Here is a 9,090-nt window from a genome sequence, read left to right on the forward strand (position 1 = left end):
CAACCATAGGATTTGTCCTTTGAATGAAATGGTCTAATTTTGCCCTATTTGGAGGGGTCATGAATAATAATATTAAGCTGTGCTCTGATTGCTCTGCTCTGAGGCTCATGCCAGTAGCTCACGTTAGTAAACAAATCTTATATGTTTCAGCCTGTATCAGACAAAAATACAGATTTTGAGGAACAACTAATTGTTTGAAGATTATTAATGGATGTTACTGAGTGGCAAGTTTGTGTTTTTTCCCCTAGTATGGACCTGCAAAACGTAACTGTAACGTCAATAGCATAGATATATACACTAGATGTCGCCTTGGGGTTCTAAGCATGCGTCAAAACCGTCGGCATCTTGGAACAGGGGTCTTGTCATAGGAAGTAGCTAGGTAAAGCTGCTATCTCCGCCTGTACTTCAAATTCATGGATGATGCCGGACTTTTGTGCTGCGTATGGATGTTAGGCCTACTAGCACTATGCATTATAGTTAGAAAAAGTAGATTTTCCTCATATCAAAACTTTAATTTTTTTCTGGATTGCTAAATACATGTCTGACTGTTGAAACGAAGCAAAAGAAAACCAAGAAAATCGCATTCATGATGATGTATGCTGATTTTTTTTTTGTTACACCATTGCCTACAATGACGCTGATGCGGGGCTCCCCTGTTTCAAGATGGCGGCTCTATTTGACGCATTCGGTCCAATGAACTGCCATAGCCAAGGCGACATCTAGTGTACATATCTATGCGTCAATAGTAGAACTTCAGCCTAAACGTTAGCATATAGCATTGACTAGCATATAGTGCGAACTCAGCAGTCACAACTTTGTTTTTAGCATTTTAACAACTTTGTTATTAATTTAATATTGGGGGGCATACATCTTGAATGTGACATCACAGTCGGTGTTATGTTGGGTTGTTTTCCAGCAATCTTTTGCGTGCACAAGTTTAACATAAAAATGAAGAAACAAACGTGCTTGAGGCTCACAATATGTCATTACCATGTACAGAACTCTTATTATTCATCTTTGCCTATGTAAATACAGTTTTTTTGTTCTATGGCATCTTTAAGATAAGACAAGACAATCAAAAAACACACTATTTGCTTTAATCATTTGTAAATATAATATCATATGTTATTAAAAGACATATTTATATTTATTTTGTGTAATATTTGAACTGTACCTGTCAAAATGATTTGCAGCACCTGACTTACCGTGTTATTAGTTTTAAGCGGTTGTTATCTGGGAATAATAAACCTGCAAATGTCACAACATTCCAATGAGCCATCTAATAAAATGTTATAATACAGGAATGTTTTTCGGTTTTGTTTTTAGCTATATACAACAATACAATACAGCATTAATTAATTTTTTTATAATTTTCTATCATTATGATTCTCTATCATTAGCTATAATACAACATTTAAAGCAACAATAAAGAGTTTTTGCTCTTTGCAGGTTAGAAGCGTAATTGTCCATTACCATTGTCATAAATACTGCAGCATAGCTGGCTCTGATTGGATTGTAGGTCTGCCGTAAAACAAGTTTTTGTAGTTTTCACTCGAACTACAGGGCTGCGACCCGACGGTTGGAAACTTCTTTAGTGTGGTTTTGGCCTACAGAGGGCTGCAAAGCGAATGTGAAAGTGCCGTTCACCCCGTTTCGAGTGGATGAACGACTGAAACTTTTTTGGAAACTTTATTTTAAGGTAAAAAAACCTCTTTGGTGTTGCTTTAATCATTTCATAACGCTAATACAAATTTTTATGTAAACTTCAAAAAGTTGACTGTTGTATAGTGGCGTTGGCTTCATTGCGATAAAGCACATCTACTGTATGATATTGTCTATATTACTCTGCATCACTTGTAACTGGGTTTTATTTTTGTTGCATAGCAGCGTTCAGATACTGTTAACATGTCAGGGACTGTTATGTTATCTTATAACAGAAGAATGACAATTAATTATTTTATTTAATCAAATTAATAAACAGAGTATGGCACAATGTAAAGTGCTTTTCAGATTGCATTTAAAATATAGCACAGCCTTTGAAACCTTAATGCTTAATTATGAAGACGTGATTTAATTCAGTATAGTTATATGTAATGTAAGTCCAATGTGTAAAAACAAATTGCGTAACACACGTTCAAATTCCTGCTATTAATAATAAAGCTTGTTTAAGTATAACTAAAAACAAGTAAATAAAAGTCTTAATCTTTTCTATTTTTTTAATTGAATTACCTCTCTAAGATGTATTTTTTGCATCGTGAACATCTGCGGTGATGATTAGTAAGCCTAAGAGAAAGCAAGCAAGCATGCACATATACGGAAGATAATAGGAAATCCCGAGCTTATGCTGCAGGGTGGGCCTGAAGTACAGTGAAGCCATTGTTGTCTTCACTGTATGTGTGTTCCTGCGAGAGCATGCACTCGTGTTGGTGTCTGCGTGCATGTATGCATTTGAGAAGATGAGAAAGAGCGAAACAGGCTGCGATAGAGCCGTAGGAAGATTATTGTGAGAAGAAGGGGGGAAATAATCATCAGAGGAAGCCCAAATGGGATCTATCTCCTCAAACATACAAATGATCTTGTGTTAACAGCTGGGCTCCAACATCTGTCTGCAGAGTCACATGCCCGGAGAGCAGATGCTTCTACTGCCTGGGCTGTTTGTTATTGTGCTTTGTGTTGCCCTTGGGCTGGGCAAGAGGAAGGTGGGCCCTTTTTGTTACATGTTGTATGGCTGCGGGGCTCAGACTTGTACATGTGAGACAGACACAGCAATCAAGTTATGATCAAACGCCATTTGACTCGCAGGCTTTAGCTCTTCACAGTTGCCGTTTGTCTTTTTATTTGTACAGAAAGGTTAAATTAGCGGATTTTAATTTTTTTGCTCTCATGACTAATTCAAGGCTGAGTCAGTACTTCCATCCTTGTCTATTTCGGTCACTGTTAACACAATCAAGCGTTTTTTATGAACTAGCGATAGCATCAAGCAAAGTGAATCTTTCCACTTCTAATGAAAATAATGTATGTAGGTGGAGGATATCGGCTGACGACAGCTGTAAGACAATTCGGCAAGTGTCAGGGTGCGAATTTCGCAGCCTACCTTCTTACGTGTCACAGTAAAATCTAATGATGTGAAGTGGGCAGCAAAAAATACCTCCCCTGATAAATGGCGAGGCTAAAAGTTGACACACATAAAGCCGCTTTATAATCAGATAATAAACATCTTTCTCATCAAGCCAAGCAAAACAAAATCATTAGGCAGGGGACTGCAATTTACTTTCCCTGACCCCGTATCGATTACGCAACGGCTTCTACACAAATATCAAAGTAATTATTGATTGCTGAAGGAAAAGAGAAAACATAACAGCTGGATCCATAATAGCTGAGTGTGGGAGAGAGAGCTAGAAAGTGTGGAAAGAATAACGGGGGCAGAAATATGATGCGGGTGCTGTGGTTGAGAGCATCACAATTGGAGCAGCACAGGGACGTGATTAGGTGTATTAATTACTCAAGCTGGCCCTAAAGTGTGTTTGGACACAGGGCCTCGGTGGGAAAAGAACCAGGGGGAAGTTTAGCGGCAAAAACATCAGATGCTGTGCAGTCCGTCGGGGGAATCTTCCCACAGCCCCTTTCTCATTCCTCTGGTCGTTTTCTTCAGACGTTGCTTGTGCTGAACGGGCCTGGGGGTTCTCGTCTGGAAGGTCGGGAACGGGGGTCTGTTGTTGATCAGGATCAGCTTCTTGGTTAAAAGGTGAATTAGAGGGCTTAATAACATGAGAGTACTAGAGAAAACATGGATTTTAATGTCGGTCACTCACATGTCAAAAGGATTCGAAATGTATGTTTGGATTGGAGACGTTTGTGGAAAAATGCAACAGTGGCGCTATTTTAAATGGATATGGTGTATCTCTTGTGACAACAAGTTATCGTATTGTTCAGAGGCATTGGTAAGACAAAATAAACGATATAGTTCGTCTACATGGACAAAATTTCATATGCACCATTGGCACGTTTAGCCTATCCTGTGTTTGTTCTCCACCAAGATTGGCCGAGGTTCTGACGCTAAAGCAACAAAGCGTATTAGCAGCCCACGAAAGGTTAAAGGTTTTTTACCTGCTGTTTCATTGGTCACTCCTATTGTGTCATTGACCACAAATTGTTCTCAGGAATGTCTGTGTTAACCAATACATTCTTTAATAAAATCTTCGAAATGCACTGGTCATTTTACAATGTTTTGGCACTCACTGTGAAAATAGGTGGCATATAACAACACTATGTATAAGCTTCGTAATCTGCTGTATGCATGTAGCCTCTAGCAAATCACCAGTGATCCATAAAGCCATTGAAAAAATTAATTTCAATGGTCTCTTTCAGTTTTTATAGATTTATTATTTATAGGTATGTGTTTAAGTAAAATTATATTTTTTGTTTCATTCTGTCAGCTGCTAACAACATTTTTTGCCAAATTCTTAATAAAAACTATGTTTTTATTTGCGTTTATTTACTGAAAATTTTAATTGGGAAAACATGGTAAAAATAACAAAAATATAAATAAAAAATAAATATGTTTTCCGATATTTACTACCTCTGGAAAAAACAAGTTCAAATTCATATTTCAACAACAAAACTAATGTTTTGCATGCATTTTAGGAAAAAGGAAAAAACATATATATATATATATATATATATATATATATATATTTTTTTTTTTTATTATTTTTTTTTTTATTTTTATTTTTTTTAAACTGACTTTTAGTCACTCCCAAGGCTTGCTTTTGTTGAAATTCAACAAAGACTAGACTGAAATGGTCTCAATACATCTAAAATTGATGATTGAAGTCAAAACTGGAGTGGTCTCTTGATTTTTCCCACGGCTGTGTGTGTGTTTATTAACTAACCTTCTTAAACTGTGAAAAAATGATGTAGTAATATAATATTTGAACTAAAAGTCGATGGTGAACATCAACATTTTTTATAGAGTCTCCAATTGACCTTGGTTTTATTTGACTAATATTTTATGCAAATATTTCCTGGAAATATTTTATAATATTTTCTATTATTAGTGTGGAATACTTCACTAAAATATGAAGGTTCTCTTATAACTTTCTCACCTGCATGCCATCCTAAATGTAGGCCTATATGACAAAAATGTATTATTGTTTATCATAATGCTATCATGTTTTTCCAAAAATCCCATTCATTCATCAATAAAGTAATCCAGATGACTCAAGTAAGCAAATTGATACATTTATTAGAGAAAACGGTTAACATTTTGATTTGTTTAGCAATCAGTATGTAACATATCCATCAAAGCACAGAACAACATAGCAAGGTAATCTCAAATATTGCTGCACGACAATAACATCAAATATTATTGGTTTTTGTGTGTCCCTTGACTGTTGTCATATGCATGTTCACCCCCATATAAGATAACAAAATGGCAATTTAATATAAAATTATTAGAGTTCGGCTGAGGAGGGAAAGTACATCTGGAATAGTATAAGAGTGAGTAAATATGGTAATACTTTACCTTGTCTTTGTTACATGTTACATAAAAGTACCAAAGTAATAAATTATGCATAATTATATGCAACTAACCCTAAACCAAACCCTGTAGTAAGTACATGTTAGTAACCATTATTACTTAAATGTAGACACTGTAACAGCACCATAAAATAATGTCTAAACAATTATATTTATATTTTGTTGAGTAATTCTGAATTTGTACTCCACAGAGTTTAATAACTGTTTCTTCTAGTATCAGAAAACTTGGCATTAGGATAAAACAACCAATTTAAAATAAAATAACTATAGTGATGTTGTTGCTAGCATAAAAATAGCTTTCTGTACATCATCAAGTTGCATGAGAGGTAAAACATGTCTACATGTCAAGGTGAACACTTCCATGACATCCACAGATTGAACTTTGTTAAAAACAAATAACAAGAAAGATAGTAAAGCACAAATAGGGGAGCTCTGACTTGGGAGGAGCTTTTCCAGCAACTTGATTCACACCTGCACTCTCTCCGTGGCAGCACGTCGGGCTGGGGTCATCTGTTGCACGGCAGGAGGATTTGGGGATGATTAATTGCGCTGTCTGCTGAATGGAGCTCTCGTAACAGCGGGATCCTCTGCATATGTAAATACAAGCAGTCTCAGCACAGCACAGAGGAGCAGGATTAACAAAACGACTCTGCTCCCAGATTCCGACCAATTCACCAATCTTTTCTATTAGCACTGACAACCCACAGGCGTGTGAGAAATCCCACAGCCCTTTCATCTTCCCAAATAAAAAACACATTAAATATTAGGCAGCTCTTGTCGCGCACAGTGGAACGGCCTGAGAAATGTAAATCTGCAGCTTAGCGCCATTTCTGCGCAATTGCTGCCTTTTAATGAGAGTATAACATCGCTTAACACAAACCAAACATAAGAGTTGTTAAAGTTTTTCAGCGTTTTTTGTTAAAACAAGCAACTGTGATTAGCATTGCTATATTTAATGTAGCTTCTTTCTTTATTCTGTGCCTCTGTCATAAAATGTAATCGTTTTAAGCATGTTTCTGTTCCCAATATGCTTAAGCCTTGTTATGCAAAACAATAAAGAAAATGAAGCGCAAAAAGCACATCTAGGAGTTGGAAAACTGTCAAATGTAAGCATCTCTATCTGTATACCAACATACCGTATTATAACATTACATCAACACGCATTTAATTGTTTGTTTTGAACCAAAATTCAAACTTACAATACGCTAAAAATAAAACTGCAAAACACCAAAGTCTGTTGAACATAAAAAGCAAGCGAGTGAAAGATCACAATACATCACAGTTTAAAATATTTATACACTAAGGATGAAAGTATTATAGGAACATGACCTAGTTATTGATATAATATTGTATTGCCAGGCTCCTGCTACCGGCTACAATGGACTGGCTTAAAAGATAGGCAGTAAAATACACCTTCTGTTTGCATAAAAAACCAAGCTTGGTAAAATATTTCTCCTATTACTCTTTATTCTGTAGTACTCATTGAATTTAAGGCACTTTGGGGAGGTTTTTAATGGTTATAAATCCTAATTTAAAAATCATTATTGCACCTTTGTTTTAAGTTTTTGAAGGAGAATACACGATTATGGATTGTTATTCAAAACTTTAATTAGGACTGTAAATTATGAACAGAGAATACCATGGAGTTGCAGTCAATAAATTAATCCTAACTGCTGCTGGTCTCCTCTTAACCCGCTCTTTGTTTACAGAAAATCCACCTCTTCCTTAAGTATGAATTAAGGGATTTCTATATTCCCTTAATAGCCCATTTATTTCTCCTCTATTTATCCCTAGGGTCCACATCACCCTAGAAATTATTCATTTCAGGCAAATGTCACAAAAATATAGTTAATCTATATGCAATTCATAAAGGAGATATATCTTACTGTTTTTCTTGCACTTTACAAAAAGTGTGTGTGCATATGTTAAAGAGAGACAGGGAGGGTTAGTTTTCATAAATTACAAACACGCTTTTTACCTTTCATGATATTGATTGTACATGGAGGGGATCGTTTAGATTGGAAGTTTTTTCCTTGCTGCTTTTTTGTGACTGGATCCCAGGGATGTTATAAATTCCGGGCCACTTTCATCAGAGGAATATACTTTCCCCTTCTTGGTGACCTTTAGAAATCCCTCTGAAACGCCAGACACCCCCAGAAGTCAGAGATATCACATTATCACATTTTCGTTTTTTTGTGAGCTTTTATTCTTTTTCATTTTCCTTTTTTCACTGGAATCTATACTTCTTCATGGCATTTGGAAAGGTCAGACATGTGTTGAACATCTAAGTTGCTAATGTTTGCAAAACTTCTCCGTTTCATTGACAGAGGGGAATATGGCTGGATGGCGTCTTTGAACACAGTTTGTCAATTTGTTGTGAAGAACAAACAGAGTAAAGCCAGAGTTGTTGACCAATATGGGAGCTTATAATGGTTGCTATAACACAAATGTAATTACAGTGAATGAGAGACATACACTCATAGGGCCCTATTTTAACGATCTAAGCGCATTGTCTAAAGCGCACAGCGCAATGTCTAAATGGGCGTTTCCGAATCCACTTTTGGTAATTTAACGACGGAAAAAATGGTTTGTGCACCGAGTGCATGGTCGAAAAGGGTTGGTCCTATTTTTTTAATGAGTAATTGGAGTATTTTCGTCGTAACGTGCAGTTAACCAATGAGAGTCTCAGCTCTCATCCCCTTTAAAAGCCTGTTGAGCTGGCGCTATGTCTAATCCCTATTTAGATGACGGACTTTGTAAACTGAAAAACTAAGCGGAGGAAAAGAGCACCAGTTTAAGATTAATGTTAAATAATTGTGTTGTTTTTCACTTGTATTAAAATTTTTATTTTTTATTAAAACCTTTAAAACCCGTTTTCTTTTACTCATGGAAGTAAAAAAGCAGGCTTTTAATTGCTTTAAATGTATGGCTATCCAATATCATCAAAAAATTATTTACAAGTATGTAAGAAAAGTTTGTACTGTAAAAATACTTTATTTGTAACAAACAGGAGATAAAGAATTTACAAACGGCTCTCCGCACATTTTAGCACTTGGACAGCGTTTTTTTAAGCAAAGAGTTTTTTTAAGCATTACTTAAAAATGTTTCTCATCTCACCATATCCACAGGTACAGAGTCATCATGTACAATAAATCCGTGAGGTAGCATTTAAAAAAAACATTTAAAAACAGATGCATTTGTTTAAAGGTGCAGTGTGTAAATTTTAGCGCCATTCAGTGGTGAGGTTGCACATTGCAACCAATGGCTCAGTCCACCGCTCACCCCTCGCTTTTGAAATGCATAGAGAAGCTATGCCGGTAGCCGCCACCGGAAAAACATGTAATTGACAGAGACAACTTAGTAAAAAAAGTTTGTCCGTTAAGGGCTTCTGTAGAAACATAGCGGCACAAAATGGCGACTACCACGTAAGGGGACCCTCTGTGTATGTAGATAAAAACGTCTCATTCTAAGGTAATAAAAACATAACAGCTCATTATAAAAAGGTATTTATACACCCCTGATAATATAGTTTTGTATATCAGGGCTCCAGAC

General features: G+C 36.1%; 1 long non-coding RNA gene across 2 annotated transcripts in view; it reads left to right on the forward strand.

Annotated features, from left to right (window-relative positions):
* LOC129419615 (uncharacterized) overlaps window positions 1–9,090 on the forward strand; it is a 353,983-nt gene that overhangs the window by 158,093 nt on the left and 186,800 nt on the right. The gene's annotated exons all lie outside the window — the stretch shown is intronic.

Source organism: Misgurnus anguillicaudatus, chromosome 15 (genome assembly GCF_027580225.2).
Source record: "Misgurnus anguillicaudatus chromosome 15, ASM2758022v2, whole genome shotgun sequence".
Taxonomy (NCBI): Eukaryota; Metazoa; Chordata; class Actinopteri; order Cypriniformes; family Cobitidae; genus Misgurnus; species Misgurnus anguillicaudatus.